At 52.2% G+C, this 23423-nt stretch overlaps 1 protein-coding gene across 4 annotated transcripts in view; it reads left to right on the top strand.

The window, feature by feature from the left end:
* The first annotated feature begins 1192 nt into the window (after positions 1 to 1192).
* CACNG5 (calcium voltage-gated channel auxiliary subunit gamma 5) overlaps positions 1193 to 23423 on the top strand; it is a 39971-nt gene continuing 17740 nt past the window's right edge. For all 4 annotated transcript variants that reach the window (XM_036106832.2, XM_036106831.2, XM_078065960.1 and 1 more), the window contains exon 1: positions 1193 to 1374. The gene's annotated coding sequence lies outside the window, so the exon portion shown is untranslated. The remainder of the gene's footprint in view (positions 1375 to 23423) is intronic.

The following is a 23423-nucleotide window of genomic DNA, read 5'->3' as shown; positions in this document are numbered from 1 at the left end:
CAATTCCACAGGGCCCCACTCACATGTGACAATGTTCTCCCATGATGCCCAGGTCAGATCTCAGCAGCAAAAGGGCTCCCGTTGGGGCTCCTGCCTTATAGTCTTCCACAAATATGTTCATTGCCGATGTCTTGTTATTGGCAACCTACTTTTGCCCCCAAACATATATATACTCCATGTCTTCCGCCATTTCATGGTCTATAGGGATTTTACTGACCCTCTAGCAGAACCTCCCTATGGCCTGGCTGGCCAACCTTATATCCTGGAGACCTCTTGCAGGGAGGCGCCTCCTGCTTAGAGGAGAGGGCAGAAGCCGCTGCTCTGTGAGCAAGCCACACACGTTGGACAAGGCTATTGGTCAGGCCGGGTTGCCATTACAGAGAAATGGGCAAGCATTCAGGCCAGAAAGGGTAACCCTTGGGTGCCAACATCCAATCTGACTGAACAGGGCCACCCTAGCTCCAGCTGCAGCTTTCAGATTAGTCATCGATGAACAAATATTTATTGAGCACCTACTGAGCGTCCAGGCCCCAGAGAATAAAGGAGACATATAGACTGAAGAAAGAAGAAATTTAAAAATGCTGGTTGCTACCATTTATTGTACATATATTTCCATTGAGTCGTTCGAAGAGGCGAACAATTTGCTTACTGCTACAGAAAGCAAGCATAGCGAAGCTTTAAAAGCACAGATCCTGGAGCCAGACTGAGCTGGGCTGCAATCCTGGCTCTGTCAAATTCCAGCCGTGCGTCCTGTCTCTGTGCCTCAGTTTTCTCCGCGGTAGAATGGGATTGTTGGGAAGGCGTTAAATGACTTCATACAGACAAAGCGCTCCGAACAGTCTACAGCGCACAGGAAGCGATCAATACACACTCTGGCCTTGTTGCCGTGGTTGTTATTGTTAGTAACTGCCAAGCGGGAGCCTCTGGAATTTGAAAGGAAGTCTGACCAAAGTCAGGGGGTCTCAGGCAACCCCTAGCGGCCCCGAAAGCGTCTCCTCCCCTACCCCAGGCCCCTACTACTTTCCACCTGCAGACCCCACGAAGGTGCTTCCCGCCGACGTGCTCCCCTGCCGCGGTGGGGCCCAGCGTCCGCAGCCCGCCGCACCCGGGGGGAGGGGGAGGGGGCGGGGGCGGGGAGGGGGAGGCCCCGCCCCCGGCCCCGCCCCCCGCCTGCCCCTCCCTCTCCGAGTTCGCGGCTCCCGCGGCGGCGGCAGCGGCGGCGGCGGCAGCGGCTGCTCGCTCTCCAGCGCGGAGCGGTTCGGCCGGACGCGACGGGGCGGGCGCCCGGGAAGCTGGCGCCGAACCTCCCGCCCGGCGCGCCGAGCAGGCGAGGGACCTCCGACCAGGGTCAGGGGCCGCGGCCGCTCGGGTGAGGTAGGAGCCGGGAAGCCGGCGGGGAGACCCGCTCTCCCATGCCGGGCGGTGGGGGGTGGGGTGGAGGGGGGTGTGGGGGGGGGCGGGAGGACCATCTCCCGCCGGCGCCTCGGCCGCGGCGCGGGGCTGCCCCCCGTTACCGCGTCGCCAGGGGCAGAGGCCACCTTGTCCCCCCGCGGGCGCGCGTCCGGGTCCGGCGCTGAGAAGGAAGGGGCAGCGTGGCGGCGAGTGCGCGTGTACACGCCCGTGTGTGCGCGTGTGTCCGTGTGTGTGCGCGCGTGTGCGTGTCGGGAATGTGCGGGGGAGGAGATGCCGCCCCCTCTTTGCCGGCGCTGCTGGGCAGTCTGGTTGCCCACTCCAAAGCTGAGGGCACGCTCCCACGACGGGCTGGAGTGGGGCTGGCAGAAATCATCCGGATAATGCGGGAGCGAAAGCCCACCACCACCTGTTGAGCGGGGCTGTCCATCCATGCCTCGAACTCCCCGCTTCTCCCTCCTGACCGCGGGGGCAGCGAGGATGCCCAGGTCCGGCTGGGTGCAGGAAGGGTCGCGGCCAGATGCCGGGGAGCGGAGATGGACAGGCAGGGGAGAAGAAGCTGGCGGGGAGGGGGCCCCCCTCCCGGCGGGCTGAGGCTGAGGGTGAGATTCCCACCCACCAGGCACACACCAGCACATTTCCCCCATCACTCCAAAGCCTCCCTCCTCCCCATTTTAATTACTTGAGCTGTCTCTGCCCTCATCCTAATTTGGCAACCCGTGAAGATGCAGTTCGTTAAAATTTTCAAAGTGAAGTCAAATTATCACTTCTTGGGACTGAAAGGGCTTTAAGAGGTAATTCCTGGAACCTGGCTGGGGAGGAAAGAGGATCCTATTCTGAGCCCCCTCCAGGGCTGGCCTGGGTGTCGGTTCCCCGGGGCCCTGGTGCAGCCTTGGGCTCTCATCTGCCCCCCCCCCCAGAATTTGCCAGCCACCTCCATGTCCCCTTTTAGGGTTGAGGAAGCTCTTGTTCGGGGATGGGAAGGGATTCACCTGATTTGTGGGATTATCAGTGACTGGACAAGAGCAGGACCCAGGACTGGGTCCCCAAGTGGGAGACAGACGTCAACCTCCAGCTGTCACGTGTGCTGGCTCCTACTCCGCGCCATCCTAGGGAACAAAAGATGGGACTTCCTTCCTGGCCACCTCATGCCACTCCCTCATCGCTCTAAACCCCAAGGCTTGATGAATTCACAGCCCAGGTTGGGCAGGGAGGGTGCGGAGATTTTGGCTTCGATCTGATGTTCTGACTTCAGGACATCTCAGGACCACAGGCATCTTGGTGACATCTGCTGACTCCCCAGCCAGCCCCCCTCCCAGAGTCTCCTGCCTGCCTGAGAAGCCCTCGCTCTGCCCCAGTTCTCTGCTAACTTAGCAGCTGAGATGGCTGGGGGCATCCCGTCACGGGGCCAGGTCCCCAGGGCGGCTAGAAAAGATGCAGTTTGTCACCGTGTCTCAGATGTCCCTGTCCCAGACTTCTGCCTCCGTCTTACATGTGGAAGGCCGTGGACACCCTGAGGGGTGGGGTGGAGCCAGGACTGCCCTGTCCACACACATCCAGTTGGTGAGACGCCTGGCGTCCTGGCAGCAAGCCTGTGAGAGCTCAGCCATTCTCAGGCTGTGGGGTTCCAGGACTTGGGGCGGAGGAGGGGAATGCAGGGGGGAGGTTGACTGAGTGGTTCCCACTTGGCTGGAGGAGGCAGGCCCTATGTCGTCGTTGTGGAAAACATGGGCTCCAGTCCCAGCTGGGTCACTGACTATGTGACCTTGGCTGAGTGAAAGAACCACCTGGACTCAGTTTCCTCATCTGTGGAATGGGGCCAGGGCTGTTGTGTAAAGCAAGGACATAGATATCAGCGTCAGGCTCAGTGGAGGTGTTCAGGGCTGCTTGTCTCTGCTTCCTCCAGTCCCCATATGACTCTCAGCCCTCGGCTTTGAGGGAGGGGACTGAGTTGCTAGGGTCCCTCATACCATCCTCGGCACTGGGGCAAGTTGTGTGTTTTTGTATCAGGGCAGCTCAGAGATTCAACTCGGAGTCCCAGAAAGTGAGGATGCAAGGGTTGGAAGCCAGTCTCCACCAAGCCCTGCCTCTGGGGGAAGCCAGTGCTTTTGCCTCAGGCTTCCAGCCGTGGGTGTCCTGGGCCTGCCCCACGTAGCCTGCTGGCTCATTCCTAGGTGGTCCCTGGGCATGTGCCTCTCTTTCGTTCCATTCTGCATTGGGGTCAGCCTTCCTCCCTGGCAGAATTGGGGCCAGCTCCATGTGACTTCAGTGGCACCAGGAAAACCCCTGCCTGCCAAATACCCTGTTTCCCCAGACCTAGCTGCCTGCTGTCTAATATTTCACCATTAGAGACTAGTTCCTTTGACTCCTGCCTTGTACCCATTTGTCAGCTATGAAACTTTATGACTCATTTAAAAGCGTTCATGGGGCACCTGGGTGGCTCCGTCATTAAGGGTCTGCCTTCAGCTCAGATCATGAACCCCAGGTCCTGGGATTGAGCCCCACGTCAGGCTCCCTGCTCCCTCCCCCTGCTTGTGCTCTCGAGCACTCCCACGCATGCTCTCTCTCAAATAAATAAATACAATCTTTAAAAAAAGAAAAAAAGCTTTCAGGACCTTTGTGCAAGGGGAGAGGGAGAAAGCAGAGGAAGAGAGAGAAGAAAAGAGAAGGTGGGGAGAACAGGGGAGGGAAAAAGGTACTTACTTTAACTGGCCCCAGAGTCTGCAGAGAAAGGGCCAGTTGTGAGCCCAAGGAGGCCCCAGAGAGAGAGGAAAACTAGGGGAGATGGGGCAGGGCAGGCAGCGGGCAGGGGAAGTTGTGAACCTCCAGTGGGAATTCTCAGTGGGAAGGGGGGAGGGTGGCCCACCGAGGGAGCTGGCGCAGGGTCTTGGCAGCCTGTTCCCGGGGTGAACTAGGCCCAAGGCAAAAGCATCCTTCCTTTTCTGCTGCTCCACCTTCCCGTTAGCGCATGGCCACGTGGCAGTTAATGTATTCTAGGGTGGTGTTCTCTGCGTTTGGAGAGCCTGGGCTCATCATGCTGGCTGTTTAAAGCTGTCAGTGGTGATTTGTTAGGTCAGCAAAAGGCCTGGGCTGAGCGGGGCCAGGGGAGCTTTCTACTCCTGTGATTCCCTGAACATCCCACGTCCTTCCTCAGAAAGAGCAAAAAGCACCTAATTCACTCAGACCCGCAAGTCTCCTGGGCTGCGAGAAACCTGGGGGCGCAGGCTCATCTGGGATCACCCTACAAGGCTTGTGGAGGTGGTTCCTTGCCCAGGTGGACACGTGGTCCTGAGTGTGGGGGCAGGGCTGAGAACTGAGTGTTCCTGCTGAGGGGGGCCCATGAGCAGGCTGGATTCGGGGAGAGGCCGGCCAGCATCACTCAGGCCCTCACAGAGCCTGAAATATGTTCTGGTCTTGACTCATGACGGTGTGACAGCGAGCCGTTGGCAGCCCATCTGGGCGCTGCTGAGAGCAGGGCTCAGACTAGAGAGAAGTTACTGGTCACCAGTATGAGCTTCTGGCCAGGAACTCCCAAATAACAACCGTTTTTTAAAAACTGAGATGTAGTTGACATTTAACGCTATATTAGTGTGATGAGCATTCTTGAAGATTATTTACAATGATACCTGTTCTTAGATAATGATGATGATGCAGCAGCTCTTCGTTCTTCTACATAATCATTTATTGAGCACCTACTGTGTACATGCTGGCGACTGTTCTGTGATGGGAATACAGCTGTGGCACTATGGACATTTGGGGCCAGATTATTCTTCTTGGGCTGTCCTGTGTGTTGCACGATGTTTAGCAGCATCCCTGGCCTCTACCCACTAAACGCCAGGAGCTCCCCTCCTCCCACCATGACCACCACAAATGTCTCCAGACATTGCCAGATGTCCCCTGCGGGGCAGACTCGCCCGCTGTTGAGAACCACTGGGGGTACAGCTATGAACAGAACAGACAAAATTCAATCCCGTTCCCTTAGGGGCAAGCATTCTAAAGAGGGAGACGAACAACAAATATGCTCACGAGGGAAAATAGAGAGTAGGCTGTCTGTGAAAATGCTCGAGAGAAAAACAAGGCAAGGGCTGGAGGTTTGGGGGGGTGTGGGGGTGCCATTTTCAAAGGGGGCACCCACCACGTGCGTGACCAGGGGCCAGAAGGAGGGGAGGGAGCGAGTGAAGCAGAGATCTGAGCAAAGAGCCTTCCAAGTGGCAGGAAGAGCAAGTCAGGGAGCAAGGACACGGGTGGCTGGGCGGGCAGCAGTGGGCCAGCTCCCGATGGGCCCTGATCCTGTTAGGGTCATGAGGGGGCTGTGAGGATTTCTGCTTTCTCCCCAGAGTAAAGGAGAGCCGCATGCTCGCTACCCGCTGGGTGAAAACACCATCCCAAGTGTTCTCCCACACCTATTCATACTGGTCCCACAAGGTGCCTATGATTTCCTTGCCTCATGTTTCAAGGCCCAGAAGGGCCAAGTGACGTGGGTGGTACAGTTTGGGACACGAACTTGGGCTGTCCGTGCTCTACTATCTGACATTGACTTTGGAGCCACGCAGAGGTGAGTTCAGATCCCACCCAGCTCAGTTGCTTAGTAGCTGTGTGTGGCCTTGGACGAGTCCCAGAAGCTCTGTCAGCCTCGGCTTTTGCAGGGACTGGTGCATTGTCCCACATCCCCGGTGGTGCGGCCCGTGCCAGCTCCCGGGCTCCCCCACTCTCCGTGCGTGCGCGCCGGCGGGAAGCCAGAGGGCAGGCAGCGCCCTCCCCTGTCCCCCGGCTCCGGGCCCTTGTTCCGGACACGTGCATCTATTCACTGAGCTGCAGCGAGGCCATCTGGTGAGGTCAAGGCCGGTATCTCCCGAGGTCAAGGGAAGTTAAACCCTCCCGCTCCCTGACCCCCTCCCTCTCCGAGGGCTGAGGAGGAGGAAGCAGAGATGTAGTCCCTGGCTGCTAAGTGGCAAAGCCCGCATGGAACGGAGGTCTCTCGGGTGCTCGGGGGGCGAGCGTTCACGGTGCCGCACGCTCAGCCAGCGGCCACGGAGGTGCCGGCGTGACACGGGGGGAGAGAAGCCTCGGAAGGGAAGGACAGACAGGACTTTTCAAGAACTGCAGTTTGGGAGGAGGTCTTGAAGTTTGGATGACTCTCCTTTATTTTCTTTCCTGTTATGGCAGAACAATTGGGAAATGAGACTCATTGTGTGTAATTCCAGACAATAGAATCTGAATCGGCGAGAAAAAGAAGTTACCAGGAGTCGCCCTGGTGAAGCCTCGGGCAGACTTCTGTGCACTTGGCGTTGCTGCCCAGCGTGGGGTTCCCCACCTCCCCAGAGTTCAAGGCCAGGCTGCCTGGATCACTGCCCAGCAAGGAGGCTGCAGGAAGCGTTCCTGCTCCAGGAGTCTGGACATGCATGAGCCCTTCATGGAGGGAGACAGCGTGCCATCGACTCAGACACCTGCCCAAGGGCAGAAACCGAGGCAGCTGACACGGGATGGGGTGGGGTTGGGTAGAGGGGGCTGATCTTGCCTGGAAGCCTGGAAAGAAGCCAGCTGGCCCTGGGTGAGGGAGGCAAGAACCCCTGGAATAAGCCAGTATTCCAGGTGCCCTCCCAGTGGGGATTCTTGAGCAAAATGCGGCAGCTGCAGCAGCAGCTCGGCATGGGGGGTGTGCCTGGGCAGGAAAGAAGACCCTGGCTCGAGCAGGAGAGCCCGGGTCGGGGAGGGGGACATCCACACACTCTGGGGACCTGAGATGATGAGCCTCAGCAGATCTGTGCTGTCCGTCCCTTGGGAGCATGGGTCCCTGGGGAGTTCTCCCATTAAGAGGAGACAGCAGGGATGACAGAGTAATAGAAACTAGCATCTCCTGGGGGCTTATTATGTGCGAAGTCTTGTGTAAGCTTCCTGCTGTCCAGTCCTTACGAGATACACCTTCTGTCATGGCCGTTTTGCAGACCAGGAATCAGGCCTGGCTGGTAAGCATTGGCATGGGGACGGAAAGCTAGGCTCCCAATCAGGAGCATACTGGGCAGTGGGTGGATGGAGCTCCACCGCTCTGTGTGACCTTGGGCAAGTTCTTGTCTCTTTGAGCTTGAGTTTCCTGAGTTGTAAAGTGCAGGGGAGAGGAGTTACACCCAGGGTTGGTGTGATGATCAAATCAAAAGGGAGACAACAGACATCATACATCAAACAACAAAATATGCTGGATATGTGGGGGCTGCTCGCTTTGTCTTCCTGGCTCCGTGGACACGGACCCTGTCCCCCTCTCCATGATGTCCGAAAGAGGTTCTACTGAATTCTGAGGCCAATGGATCCTTATAGGCACCTTGTCAGTGACCCTGACCCCAAAGCCATGGTCAAGTGCAAAGGCAGTGGGTATAATGACGATTGCTCCCATACATATCCCCTACTCTGGGTCTCCCCAGCTTATCTAACTGTCAGGCAACTCTTTGAGGTCATTATCATTAACCATATTTTATAGGTGAAGAAACTAAGGCACAGAGAGGTCAGTTAACTTGCCCAAAGTCAGCCGGATCGTAAGTGGTAGAGCCAGGATTTAAACTCAGGGAGCCCAATGGCCTTTCTGAGACCCTTGGAATTTGTAAAAAGGAAAATGTAACCAAGTCGCCAGGCACAGGGTCTGATTCTTCCAGAATTCTCTTCTCCTTCCTTCATTTAAAGCATAAACTCCTCACCAGACAGGAACAAAGGACTCAGCTTAGATAGCACGTCTTCCAGGAAGCCTTCCCAGATGTTCCTTAGGGGCCCTTGTTTGTGCTTCTGCAGCATCCCCGGCACACCTCCATCAGCCAGCTTGCCCCCAGCACTGCCAGCATCCGTTCTTCTCCTCCCTCCCCACGAGGCCAGGGGCTTGCCCAGGGTGCCTGCCACCTGCTTGCTTAATAATGACATTTGCTCTCGCTGGTTACAGAAATCAGTCCCCAGTGTTTCCTTTGCACTTTACAGATCTGCCTTCGCCCACGAAGCTCGTGTTCACCAGTTGCAATCATGATACCTCCCAGAGGTCAGCTACTTCTGTCCCTAGACTCCAGGGCATGAGGTCTCTGCCTGCTCCTGGAGCCAGTGGAGCTCCTGGTTCTTGATGGGCAGCAACAAGATCTTAAAAACATGTCAGGTGGCCCAGTGGGTTGGGTGTCTGCCTTCGGCTCAGGTCATGATCTCGGGGTCCTGGGATCGAGCCCTACGTCGGGCTCCCTGCTCAACAGGGAGTCTCCTTCTCCCTCTACCTTTCCTCCTACCCTGGCTTGTGCCCTCTCTCTCTCTTGCTCTCGCTCACGCTCTCGCTCTCCCTCTCTCTCAATAAATAAAATCTTAAAAAAACAAACAAAAACATGTCCCACCTGCCCCTCAGGTGCAGGGCCATGTGGTGTGTGAAAGGTGTGGCCCACAGAGGCGGAGTTCTCTGACATGGGAGGGAAAACTGGGAGGGAGGCTGGGGTTTCCTGAGCCGTTACTCGTGCCGGCTCCGTGCCCAGTGTTTTGTGTCTAGTCCTCCTCTAACCACTTGGCAATCCCCCTACCCCCCCCCAAAAAAAATTGCTTGGATGGACACGTTTCAGTATGCCCTCCTTCAATTCTGATGAATCGTGGGCTTTGATATAAATAGATTCAATCTTTAGGGGGTTTGATTGTGGTAAAATACACATAACATAAAATCTACCCTTTTAACCATCTTCAAATGTACAATTTGGTGGCCCTTAGCATATTCAAGCATTGTGTAACCATCACCACCTTCTAATTCCAGAACAGTTCCGTCACCTTCAAGGGAAACCCACCCACTAAACAGTCACTCCCCGTTCCTGCCTCTGCCAAGTCCCCGGCAACCACTCATCTACTTTCTGTCCCCATGCATTTACCTATTTTGGACATTTCATATAAATGGAATCATACAACATGTGGCCTTTTGTGTCTGGCTTCTTTCACTTACTACCATGTTTCCCAGGTTCATCCATGCTATCAATGCTTCATTCCTTTTTATGACTGAATAATATTCCATTGTGTGGATATACTACATTTTGTGCATCCTTTCATTCACTGATGGGCATTTGTCTACCCTTTGGCTCTTATGAATAATGCTGCTCTGAATATTCATGTACAAATATTTGTTTGAACACCTGTTTTCAACCCTTTTACATATATCCCTAGGAGTGTAATTGCTGGGCCGGATGGTAAGTCTATGTTCAACTTTTTGAGGCCCCACCAAACTCTTTTCCACGTGATTGCACCATTTTATGTTTCTTTTCCTTTTTTCTTTTTTCTTTTCTTTTTTTGTTTGTTTAAGAGAGGGAGCATGCATGTGGCCAGGGGAGGGGCAGAAGGAGAGGGAATCTTAAGCAGACTCCACACCCAGTGCAGAGCCCAGTGTGGGGCTCCATCTCATGACCCTGAGATCATGACCTCAGCCAAAAACAAGAGTGGGACGCTTAACCAACTGAGCCACCCAGGTGCCCCTCACCATTTTATGTTTCCACCAAGAAGTGTATGAGGGTTCCAGTTCCCCCACATCCTCACTGAAACTTGTCATTTTCCTGAAAATCTTTTTTAAGTATGGTTACCCATATTTTATAAGCATGTGGGAGCTCAGAACAGTTAAGTAAGTTGTCCAAGGCCACACAGCTGTTTGCTGGCCGAGCCAGAGCTTGAGCTAAGGTACTCTGCACTCTTGACGGTCAACCTCTTCTCTTCCAGTGCTCATATGAGGCCGGGGTCCTAGGTTTAAGGTCCATAGGAATTTCACTCTGTTCCTGGCTCCGGCCTCTGCAGCTGGCATTCCCCCGCCTAGCACAGCTTGCCCTCCAGATAGAGGTCCCCCTGAGTACGGTGCTGGGAGCACGGTGCTGCCAGCCAAGAGAAGGAAGCATTGGCATGCAGGAAGCAGTGCCTACCCCCACGGGATAATACATGCAGACACCACCCACCCCCAGCCATTGCCTTCAGAGGCAGGCGACTCCTTGCATAAATCTCACTTGGGCTCAAAATAGGTGACTGTTCCCTGGCGGGTGACCTTGGCTTGCACCTCTTCATCCTGGAGACCCAAAATACCTTGGTCAGCCTCTCCTTGCTCTTCCGAAGGAGCTCGGGGGCTGGCAAATGCATAGCGCCAAGACCACCCTTCCAGGGCACGAGGCACCCCTGTGATGGAGCGCAGGGGGTGGGATGTGAGTGATATGGTCAGGAGGGCCCCCACTATTTCCTGGAGAGGATGTTGTCTTCTGGAGAAGGTAGGCAGGATTCGCTCTGTGCATAGAAAATGCTTTTTTTTTTTTTTTTTTTTCACTCGGCATCAGGATAGTCTGATCACTCTCCACACCCACCTTCAACTCCAGCCCTACTGTGAGACCACCTCTGGCCTTGCCCCTGCCCCATAGCAGTCATCTGGACCTTACTCCTCGATCTTAACCCTGATAACCTGGGCCCCGCAGCCTGACCCTCCGGAATACGACTCCTGTTTGGTACTGCGGAGTCACTGGGGCTCTGTGGTCTCAGAAGCCAGGCGCAGAGCCCACACCTACGTCTCAGGGTCTGGGTGACCTCAGGCCAGTGGGGTGTCATCTCTGAGCCTCGGTTCCCACATGAATGCGCAACGTCCGCGTGGCACTCCCAGAGTCATCACGAGGACTGAGTTCTGAGATCATTGCGTAGAGAAATAGCTGGAATGCCGCCCGATCGAGATCAAGAATTCACAAACGCTATGCTCCTGAGGCCCTAGTTCCCAGGAGAGCCCTGGTCAGCTGTAGAAGGGATGGGTGGGGTGGCCAGAGCCCTTTTGGACTTCAACAGTCCAGAGCATTTGCAGCCGGAATCCCTACGCACCTTCCGACGCAGACGTCGGCCCAGGGAGCACTGCCCCCCGCCCTAGCCACGGGAATGGTGCATGTCGGGAGAACCGCGATGTAATTACCACCCGAGCAAACCCGAACGGAGGGGCTCCTGTGTGCCGGGCACGATGCTGGCTGAGTGACCACACGTGACTCAGTCCTCATGCAGCTGCACGAAGGGGGTTCTGTTTTCATCCTCCCTATATAGATGCAGAAGCAGAGGCACAGAGCGGTGAGGCCACCTGCCCAAGGTCACAGAGCTGCTAAGTGACTTAGCAGGGATTTGAACCCAGAGCAAATTTGAATGAAGGACCCTTGACTTTTGTAACTTCTTGGGATACAGCCCCAGGTATGAACTTGCAGTGAGTAGGTCCTTCCACGTCTCATGCTTCCTTTGTTCTGGGGGGTGTTGATTGCCCCCTGAGGACACAACGAAAAGGGCCCCAAGGTGGGGGCCCCCACTCAGCTGTCATGTGCTGCCCCTTTCTGGAACCTTCTGTGGGACGTTGCTCCAGATTTCCAGGCAGCCCCCCCATGCCTTTCCCTCATCCCACTCCCATAGGAAACTTCCAGAAGCTTGAGGGGGGAGCAGCTGCCAAGTACTAGGAGCTATGCCCAGCCCCACATACCCTACTGTATTTCATCCCCTTAGCACTTGTGTGAGGACGTATTATCTTACCTTCCTAGTTAAGAAGATGGAGGGCCTAAGAGGTTAACCGAAATGTCCAGATGAGAGCGCACAGTATGCCACACAAGTTGGGGGGCTGGAGGCTCACGGCCAGAGCTTGGCTGATGACAGTGCCAGGTGTGGGCTGGGCCCTGGGTGTGAGTCACTTCATGCACTCCTCGCTCTGTCCCTAAGATAGGTGCTGTGACTGCCTCCATTAAGAACAAGGCTCTGCAAATTCAGACTAAAGGATTACTGGCTGAAAATGCTATTTGCATAGTTGGATTTCAGCTCAGCTTTGAAGGTATTTGAGCCCAAGGCAGGTAGGAATTTTTCTCTGCAAGAGAGATGGGTTTGGGGCTATGGCAGAGGCCCCGCTTCCCTCCTTTAGCCTTCTCTCTCACCACCCCACCCAGCTGGTGACCAATTTCAGACCCCGCTGACAGTCCCCAGTGCTGGGAGCAGAGAAGAGCCAGGACATCCAAATCAGATAAGTAGGTGGCCCTTGTGCATTGATTGAGAACGGGTTGTCAACCGAAGTGCCAGCAGGCGACGGCTGGCCATTAAGGGAGCACGGCTGGGTTCACCTGGCTTCAAGATCAATTCATATCAAAACCACAGCCAACATTTGTTTTCCATTGTGCTTCTGTGGAGGGAAATAAAAAATGGGAGGCACAATATAGAGACATCATTCTGCACTATTGATTTCTTCCACTCCCTCCTCCTTCCCTCTGGATCGGAACATCTGTCTCCCTCCTGATGAATGTGTTGTTGTGGGAAGGATGAGGAATACTCATCATGTGAGGGGCCCCGGAGTCACCACACCGGGCAGGAGGGGCTGTGGAGGGGAGAGAAGTCAACCAAGGGAGGGAGGCAGAAACAGCCCGCTGTGTCTGGTTACTACCCCGGGGAGGGGCAGATCCAGCACGGGTCAGCTCGGGGGTGGGGAGGGGGGCCTGATGCCAGAGTCCTGGAGGTTGCACTTCCTGGGGTCTACCTGGGAAAGCACCCTGCCCCTTTGTGGGGAGAATGGGGTGAACACAGGCAGAGGACTGTACCCCAGAGGATGCAACTTCACATCCTCCCTGGGCAGGACACCTCTCTCAACCTTGGTCTTCTTGCCTGCAGAATGAATCATGCCGTTCATAACTCCATGTTCCTAGACTTGATAAGAGGATCCAGGGAGGTCACAAACCCGTATGAAAGTATTTCATAATACATCATTGATGCCGAGGGTCAAGGTCAATGCAGTAGATCAACAAACCCTTCTGTGCCGTGTGGTTTCTCCCTGTTTGCCTGATGACTGACCCCAGGTCCCTGAGTGTATAACCTTTGTGGGATCAGAGAGTCAGATGACAAGGTTTAGAATACTATGAAGGTGTAGAATTCAATAACCGAGAAAGATGAGGTAGAGGAATTAAAACCCCTTCTTCCTCCAGGAGGTAGGTCCCAGGATAGCTCCCTGCTGGTCTGGCCAGGAGCTGAGCTCAGTCGATCATCAACAAGCCAGTGGAGGTGAGAAAGCAAGTCAGTAGTCATCCTGCCTCCAGCCCCGTGAGCTGCTCAGCTCCTGAGAGCAGGCTGCAAGCGAACACCATCCACAGGTCTGCGCGACTCCCCAGTACTCCCTTGCTGGTGTGGGCTGCTTGCTTCATTCCCTCCTTGTATGCCCCCCTCCTTCTCCGTGGTAGCCCCATTCGTGCGCTCTCAGCCATGGACTGAAATTGACAAGGGGAGGGGGCCTGAGGACCCCATTAACGGCTTGCAGAGTTCCACGTGACTTGGGCATTGCAGACGGAGGTCAGCTGTCCATTCAGCTATGGAACTGAGCACTCCACTTAGTGGTGTATATGGGACACAGTTAAATAATGAAAATAAAAATAGAACATTGCAAGAGCCTGGGGCAGGCTGGCTTATGCCCCAGGAAGAAGCAGAGAAGGCCATTCCAGGGAGAAGGGAGGGAATTCGCTGTCAGCCGCCCCCTGCCATGATGCTTCTCTGGTTTAAAATATGTGTTTTTCTTTATATATAGGTCATCTTTTGTTAATTTTTAACTTAAAGTTCATATATACGTATACACGCATGCGCCCCAAGTGGAGAAAATCTGTGCGTCTTCGATAGCACGTTGGGAAATTCAGAAAAGTAGAGAGAGGCAGTCTTCCCTCCTCTCCCCCACTCCATATTTCTGGGTGAGGGTGTTCGAGATCTCTGGTACCATGCCAGGAACGAAAGGGAATGAAAAGGGCGCCCCTGAGCTCCAGGCTGCACCACCACAATCAGCCAGCAGGGGGCAAGTCAGCCACCTGCCTTCTTACCCAGTCTGGCATTGTCCCTTAGTTTCAGGAAGACAACTAATTAAAAAAAGGGGAAAAAAAAGATCATTATGTCACTTTAAAAACGTGCTGCATATTTATTAAACAAAATTGGGGAAAATAAATAGTAAAGTAGGAAGAATAAACAAATGTATCCATCCTCTTACTATCAGAGCTGCACTCTTAATATTTTTCTATTCGTCATCCCAGATTCTTGATTTACAAATTAGCAAACAAATTATTGATATTTTGCATCCCACTTTTTTTTCATTTAACACTGTCTTACCAGCATTTCCTTCAATGACAACATTGTCACTGAGGACAGGAACTGTCCAGGAATTGTCCATTGAGTGGATAAAGCCCTAGTTCATATAACCCTTCCCTTTCAGAAAGGCATTTTGGTGGTTCCGAGCATTTTGCTACTACAAGCAACAGTGAATAAACACCTTTGTGTATTTTCGTACTTATATCTATTTCCGTATCAGCAATTCCCAGGAGCTGAATTTTTGGGACCAAGAGTAACGAACATACATAAGGCTGGATGCATGTTGCCAAGTGACTTTCCAAAAGGGAAACCCCACTTTACTCAGTCACCAGCAGAGTGTGAGTGTTACTCTTTCAGAGGTGAAGTTGTTGTTTCTAATTGAGCTTTTTCTTTTGAGATCATTATAGATTCACAGGCAATTGTAAGAAATCACACAGAGAGATCCCATGTACCCTTTACCCGGTTTCCCCCAGTGGTAACGTCTATAACATTACATCACAAAGCAGCACAACCAGAGTTTTGACTTGAATGCAGTCGAGATGCAGCACATTTCCACACCACGGGGACCCCTCCTGTTGACACTGACCTCCCCCCATCACCGCCCCCCACCCCTCCTCACTCTGGTCTCCGATCCCAGCAACCACTACTCTGTTCTTCCATTTCTTCATTTTTTTCATGTCAGGAATCTTACATAAATGGAATCCTGAGGCAAACTTTTAAAGAAAGTTATTGTCAAAAAACAGATGAAACAAGATTACAAGCAGAAGAACTAGAGAAAACACATTTTTGAATTGGTTCGTCTCCAGGCCAGCACTGTCCAACAGAAATAGAACACGAGCCATGTGATGTCATTTAAACTTTTCTACACCTGCATTAAAAGAGTATAAAGATATAGTAAAATGAATATATTGTATGTAGCTCAATATGCCATTTCAACATGTAATCGATGTTCTAAAAACCACCAATGAGATTTTTTTTACATTCTTTCTCTGTAGTAAGTCTTAGAAACCTCGTGTGTGTTTTGTGCTTACCGCGCGTCTCAATTTGGACTGGCCACACGTCAAAGCATTCTAGAGCTACATGGCCAGTGGCTGCCATATTGAATAGCTCTGCTTTAGTCCAAACTGAACTGAAGACAAACCATGGAATCTGTACATCTCCAGGCTTGTGAGCGTCCCCATGTTGGCTCGTGGCTCTCAACCTTGGCCGCACCTTGGAATCATCTGGAATTTTTTTAATCTTGATGCCTTACCCCACCCCCACCCAAGCAGAGAGCCAGATATAATTGGTCTTGGGAACAACCCGGCATGGGGATTTCTTTTAAACTCCTCAAGTGACACTAACAGGCAGCAGGGATTGAGGGCGACTGGTATAAGTGTTTGAGGTTGTGTCCTGTCCGATCCTGTCTGGCCGTGGGATTCTGAGAGAGGCCCTGGAGATGACATTCTCTTTTCTCGTCTCAGTTCCTGACCTGGCTTCTTAGAGAGCAGGCCCTTTCCTCAGAAGCAGTCCCTGAAGGTTTCTGCGCCTCCCAGCCCGCAGAATCCTAACCGCAATCTCTGCCTTATTCACTGGAGACAGTTATCAAGGCTAGTTTTCAAGGGGGATGCACACAAGCTTCCTCACCCATTGCTCCCACCCCACTGGCGCCATCTTGTTACCCTGAGTATTTTTCCCACTGGGATCAGCCTCCTTGGTGGCCAGTCTTGCTTCCTTTCTGGATCAAGGAATGAAGATGGACACCGGCAGAGAGCCCACGACCTACTTTATGTCACGGAATCCTCGCAGCCGCTCTGTAAAGAAACGATCATCCCTGTATTATTGATGACACTCGGAGAGGCTCAGTGAGTTGCCTGAGGCCCCACGGCCCCCACTGCGCTTCTGGGCTGGCCTTGACCAAATGGGCCACTGGCAGTATGAACCGAGCAGCCAGAACAAGGCTGAGGTTCATGCTCATCCTGCCTTGCACCTCTTTTTCCAGACCAGGGCTCCTCCACGCCTGATGGCTCCCGGGCCTATGAGGTATGTCACTGACTGAGAGGAAGGGAGGGCAGCCCTTGCCTGCCCCACCTTGTCGCCGACCATCCCAGGCCCGGTGAAAGGTGACATCCCCCCACCCCTTCTTGGCCCTCTATTCCCTCCCCAGGCTTTTACTTTGTCATGCAGTCAGGAAATAAGAAAATCTGTCTAAAAACTCTGTAAGCACTCTGACTTCATCTCTTGAAGGTCGTGAGGCATCTGCTGGGGCACTAGACCTCCAGGGACCCTCCAGGAACCACTGGCCCCCCTCCTGGGACTGAGGGAGCCCGTGGACTTCCATTCCACACCCCACACAGCCATGGGCCTCCGACTCACAGGGAGGGCCATGCTCCCAACCAGGCCATCAGGGGACCTCAGGTTGGCCTAGATGTCATTTCATCTCAGGTCACGGGGGCGGGGAGCAGAAAGCAACACGCTGAGAACAAACTGCTCAGAGAAACGCGTCATCCCCTTTTATGCTTCTCTCCTTGCCCATCTTGTTCCAGACTATCAGCCTGAGGTGGCTGACACGTCATCTTCCTTTCTGCACTAACGTTCAGGAGTGCTGGAAATCCGGGCTTAGGGCTGTCGTTCCTGGGCCCACAGCAACCTGGCTGGCTCTCTGTCTGACCTAGGGCTTGGCACTCAGTGGGCCAGGGCTGGGCCGCGTGGACAGGAGCAGGGGATAGGGTGGTGGAGCGAGGGGAGGCACGACTGTGCGGGCCACATGCCATTAGAATCTTGAGTTACGGTAAAATATGCCAGAGGCTGGGAAACGGTGCTTGGCGGGAGGTATTTAGGGCAGAGCGTGCACGGGGTGCTTTGTAACCTGGCCAGGCCACATGGGTTATCTTGCGAGAGTCCTCAAGCAGCAGCGTGCCCCTCGGGGGGAGGCCTGCCCTTTGCCAGCCTCCCAGCTCGCCTCTGGGCCCCAGGGCGGTCCAGGCAGCTTCTCCAAAGCCAGACTTGTTTTCCTCCCCAGGCTGCCCCCACCCCTCCTTTCTGCCTTCTCCCAGAAGAAAGAATCAGCAGCAGAAGAAATATCTCTCCTGAAACCTAAACATGCTAAGCATGGAGGGGGGCTGGCCGTGGCCAAGAATAGCTCTGAGTGTCCAGCAGGAAACACTCAGTTGCTTTTTTCTGCTTTCCTCCTCTCTTCCTCCTCCTCCTCCGTGATCACTATTTATATCACTACTTTTTATAAGGAAAATGTCTGGCTTGTCCATCCACCTGAGTGATGCAAAGACCAAGGACCAAAGGACTTGAAACCTTCAGCCCTTTTATCTTCGGCAAGAGGCTGATCGTGTTGAGAAAAAAATCAGAACAAAGTTTGCACTTGACAGTCAGGAGTCTCCACTTTTTGGAAGCGAGTTTCCAAGGTGGTGAGCTAAGCACTCTGGAAACCTAAGCAGGGCACCCCTACGAGAACCCGTCCGAGGGATGAACAAGAGGCAGTCCAGCATAGCAGAGGGTAAGGCCAGGTACCTCGGTTCAAGTCCCAGCTCCCCTGCTTTCTGGCTGGGTGACCCCGACCCAAATGGAAACCCAAATCTTCTTTAGAAAAGACAGGGTTGCATACTTCACCAAACCCCCCAAATGGCTTAACCACCAACCCCCCACCTATAAAGTGGGGATAATGACCAGGGTTAAGATGAGCTGTGTGCACTTACTATGCGCCAGGCTACTGTTCTTATTTTAAACTAGGTGCATTTAAACTAGCTCATTTAATCCTCATTACCCTATGAAGATGTTTCTACTAGTATTATCCTTATTTTATTTTATTTTTATTTTTTTTATTTTTAAAGATTTTATTTATTCATTTGAGACACAGAGATAGAGCATGAGCAGTGGGGGAGGCAGAGAGAGAGGGAGAGGGAGAAGCAGGCTCCCCACTGAGCCAGGAGCCCAACGTGGGGCTCGATCCCAGGACCCTGGAATCATGACCTGAGCCAAAGGCAGACGCTTAACCATCTGAGCCACCCAGGCGCCCTTATCCTTATTTTAATAACTGTGCCTACCCCAAGGGGTTGTTGCAAGGATGAAGTGAATTAATCCGTGTAAATTGCTTAGAGCTGTGTCTGGGTCAGCCTGCAGGAATCGGGGAGCAGAAGCGTGCACAGGTGAGAGAAGCAAGCAGACCCCAAATCAGGGAAGCTGAGGACAGGAGAAAACTCCGGGCCCAGCTCCCTCTGCAAGCTCTTGCAGACTGGATCTGATAGATGGCCAGCGTCCCCAAAATTAGATCAGGCCTGAACATTTTTCCTGTCTACACATATTAAGACACGGGGCACGGAGTTGCTTTGGCTGGCTTGTACTGCGCCCAATAGCTGTGGGGGCAGTGATGGTACAGCTCGGCCCGCGCTGCCGGCCGTGTGAGTGGGAGGAGGTGGCCACACGAGTGGGCTTCTGTCAACAATTAAGACTTTGTGCCACTGAGGGGCGCCTGGGTGGCTCAGTCGTTAAGCGTCTGCCTTCGGCTCAGGTCATGATCCCAGGGTCCTGGGATCGAGCCCCGCGTCGGGCTCCCTGCTCCGCGGGGAGCCTGCTTCTCCCTCTGCCACTCCCCCTGCTTGTGTTCCCTCTCTCGCTGTGTCTCTCTCTGTCAAATAAATAAATAAAATCTTTAAAAAAAAAAAAAAAAAGACTTTGTGCCACTGAATGATGTAGTTTGCAGCTCTTGTCACTGCTCTATTTAAGTGGAATCTAAAAGAAGAAGGAGGGACGCCTGGGTGGCTCAGTTGGTTAAACGTCTGCCTTCGGCTCAGGTCATGATCCCAGGGTCCTGGGATCGAGCCCCGTGTCGGGCTCCGTGCTCTGCGGGGAGCCTGCTTCTCCCTCTGCCTCTGCTGCGCCCCTGGCTTGTGCTCTCTCTCTCTCTCTGACAAATAAATAAATAAAACCTTTAAAAAAATAAAAGAAGGAAGTATGCAACCCTGTCTTTTCTAAAGGGGATTTGGGTTTCCTGCAAAATAAGAATCCATGTCTGTGGGGGTGGAAGTTAGGGGAGCGGCTCCTTTCACGTGGGGCTGGCGGGAGGGCTGGCCAGGACTTCTGCTGGCGGGGTCCCTGATGTGCCACACGGTGAGGGTGTGGCTGGGCGGGGCGGAGGGGAGGGTGTGCCTATGGCTCGTGGGGACTGGCAGGGCTGGGAGCTCCAAGGTGCCCACATATTTACAAGAACCCACCTCTGTGTTGTTGAAGAGAGTAGAATTCTTTACACTCGTGGGTTAAATGGCAAAGAGGACTGGTCTCCATCACTGCATGGGGGAGAAATGCCCAGAGCCTGGGTTTGGGGGCCGGACACCCCTAAGTTTGAATCTAATCTCTGTCACTTAATGAGCTGAGTGACCACTGTGTCTTCAACCTCGGGTTCCTCTAGGTAAAGAAAGAATAATAATGCGACTTGGCAAGGTAGATCGCAGGACGAGATTATGGATGCTCAGTAGATAAATGGGCCCCACAAGTGGCAAACCGCCATCACCCTCTTCATCATCGTGGTCATTGTTTGTCCTGTTCTGATGCTCACATTCCATGGTCTTCAGTGCATGTTTGCGCCTGGCATGCATTCGTAATATGGGCATGTGGACTAAAAATAACTTTCCATTACCTGCAAAGCTCTTAAATCAGCCACGGTGATGAGTGCCCTACACACCCCTCCCTTTATTGGAGCTTCCATTCTGAGCTCCTTAATATGTATCAATTCACTAGTCCCTGTGAGGAAACATTGCTATAATTCCATTCTACAGGTGAGGAAGCCATCCGAGTAGGTCTTTATGGGAATCATTCAGTGAAATCCTCAGACAGTCCACCAAAGCGGGTATCTCTCCAGCCAGGAACTGAATCTGAAACTTTGATTCATTGAGCCACAGAAGGGATGGATGGCTAGAGAAAGGGGATAGAGGAAATGGAGCTCTTGTCCCACCCAAGTCCCTGTGGGGGGCAGGGGGGCTCAGCACATGGGCAGAGGTGGGGAGCCACCAAGAGGGAGTGGCGACACCCTGCCTTACAGGAGAGTCACAGCCCACCCGTGTGCCCCCTGCACCTCTGCTGGACCCCTTGCTGGTGCAGGCACGGCATCCCCTCCCGACTGCTCAGTCTGGCTCCTCTTCTCTTCAGGCTGCACCGAAGATGGGACCTCAGCCTCCATACGACTCACACAGGGAGGCCATTGTCATGTTCTCATTTCTGCCCCATCAGGTGGTGAATCAACATGGGGGGACCTGCCCACAACGAGGGAGAGGAAAGGGCACTGATCTCGTTCTCCTCTTCCTCAAAACATTGCCTTAAGTGGGAGTTGCTGGTTTTTAACCTAAAGCCCCTGCACACATACCTGTGGGATGTAATCACAAGGCAGCCCTCCTCCCCTTTTTTTACATTGATTTAGGGGGACTGATTCTTCTCTTGGCTCCAGATGAACGCTGAGGCAACCTGCATGGCTCTTCTGGTCTCTCAGGAGTGCAAAGTTCCCCAGCCAGGAACTCGACTGTCCAGTCCCAAATGACAGCCAAACCTTCCAACTTTAGGCAAAATGACGGCAATTGTCCACCCTCAGCTCAGCTGTGTTGTGGTGGGAAGCCTTTCAAAGCCCTGCAGAGGGGTACAGCTGGCCTCTTTTCTTCTTTACTGCACCCCTCCCTCATGCTGCAGGCGTGGAGGGGGGACAGGAAGAGGAGGCAGGAGAGGTAGAATTCTTACCTGATGGGTATAGTCATGACATGGCATAGACTCTCTGGATTTGGGAGTGTTCAAGGCTGGGTCTTTTTACCACTGTCCTTTCCTTGGGTCCTTCAGAAACACACAAACACCCTCCCATCCCCAGTGCCTTCTAATTTGTAGTTCCCTTCATGTGGGTTTTGCATGCTGTCATGGTTCCTTCCTCAAACTCTTGGGAATCCAGTGGTCCCCCCCCCCCCCAGCTTCTCTCTGTGAAGCTCCTTCCCCCTTCCTGGCAGCCGTCTTGGATAGCAACCATCTTGGGGGGGACCCTAGTCACTTCCATGCTAGTGCTGCGCTCTCAGGCTTGGCCCACTGGTCTATAGAAATGCTCCTACATCCCTTGCCCCCACAAACTCGGGCAGCGCAACCAACAACAGAGCAGCAGTGAACTCTCCCTCCCTCCTACCACCACAGCAAGTAGCCAACATCTCTCTCGTTTTAGATCTTCTAGGTCAGAGTCACCCACCAGGTCACTGGACTCCCAGCATACATTGAATCCTCTCACTAAACTTGAGGTTTGGGGCAGGGATTTCCCATCCTCCTGCCCTCTGTGGGATAAGGTATGTTTAACAACAAGGGGCACTGCTGTAGCCCTTTCAAACATTCTTCACAAATCTCTCACTGTCTTCAATTCAGTTAACTGTTTCACCATCAGTGTGGATGAGAACTTTAAGAGTCACGAATCCAGTTCCTCATCACCCCGCTACTCTAAGTCTTCTAGGGTGCTCTGCTCACAATTTTGGAATATAGTACCTACTATCTTAGGGATTTCATGCACTCTCTCTTTTTTGGACTCTTTTTCTATATCTATATACATGTAATTTAGAGATAGATATACAGAAATATACATATATACTATATAAATATGTGTATATAAATATATACACATATTTAAAATATAAATAAATATTTATATTGGGCATGTGAACTATAAATATAAAAAAATATTTTGATATATATAAAATACTTACATAGTATATATGATTTTTTTTTTACCCAAGAGTATCATACTATACATGATTTCCTGGATTTTTTGCATTTAACACTTAATAATTAATCTTGGAGAGCTCTCCATTTTGAACATACAGAGCTTTCTCATACTTAATAGCTACAGAGTATTCATTCTCTTATATGGCTGAATCCCAGTTTATTTAACCAGCTCCCCCATTGGTCATTTAAGTTGCTTGCTGTGCATGTAGTGCTGTGGAGATATCCTTCCATATACATCTTTGTAGAGTGTTGTGAATATATCCGTAGAGTACATTCCTGGCAGAATTAGTAAGTCATGCAATAATTGCATTTTTAGTTTTCATGGGTTTCCTCAAATAGATCTGCTTATTCACTTTCACCAAGTGTATGTGAGAGTGTCTATGTCTCACAACCTTGCTAGCCCTGGATATTCATTCATTCATTCATTCATTCATTCTTCCTTTCTCTTTGTCTCTATCTCTGTCTCGCTGGGGGTTTGCCAATTACACTAGAGGAATTTTTTTATTAGATGCTTGTTTTCATTAATTTCTGCTATCTTATTGTTTTCTTCCTCCTATTTGGAGAGGGTTTTTTTTTTTTTGGCATTTTTTTCTATCTTCTTGAGATAGATAATTGAATCATTTACTTTTTTCTCTTTTTTTCTAATACATGCTCTTAAGGCTGTAATTTTCCTTCTAGCCTAACTTTGCTTTATGCCACAAGTTTTGATGAGTCATGTTTTCATCATCATTCACTTCAACAAAGAGAAAATCTTAAAATTAGAAGAAAAAAGACACATTAGCTTCAGAGTAATTCTACATATATTTTAAACCCACAAGCTAGTATTATTTTTCCTTTTTACACTCACTATTTTATTTAGCTTTACCCACATAATTACCCTTTTCATTCTTCTTCTTTCCTGTATTTCTGTGCTTTAGTACCAGATCATTCTGCTTGAAGAATCTCTTGAGTATTTTTTTAAATATTTATTTATTTGAGAGAGGGAGGGAGAGAGAGAGAGAGCATGAGCAGGGGGAGGGGCAGAGGGAGAGGGAAAGAGAAAGCAGACTCCCCGCTGAGCAGCCCGACATGGGGCTCAGTCCCAGGACCCTGAGATCACAGCCCAAGCCAAAACCAAGGGTCAGATGCTTAACCAACTGAGCCACCCAGGTGCCCCAGTATTTATTCTGATGCAACTTTGCTGATGACAGATTTCCTCGGTTTTCCTTTTTCTG

The sequence above is a fragment of the Halichoerus grypus genome, chromosome 2, assembly GCF_964656455.1.
Source record: "Halichoerus grypus chromosome 2, mHalGry1.hap1.1, whole genome shotgun sequence".
In the NCBI taxonomy this organism is placed as follows: Eukaryota; Metazoa; Chordata; class Mammalia; order Carnivora; family Phocidae; genus Halichoerus; species Halichoerus grypus.
The sequence above is the reverse complement of the archived record's forward strand: the minus strand, read 5'-3'. Positions and strand labels throughout refer to the sequence as shown.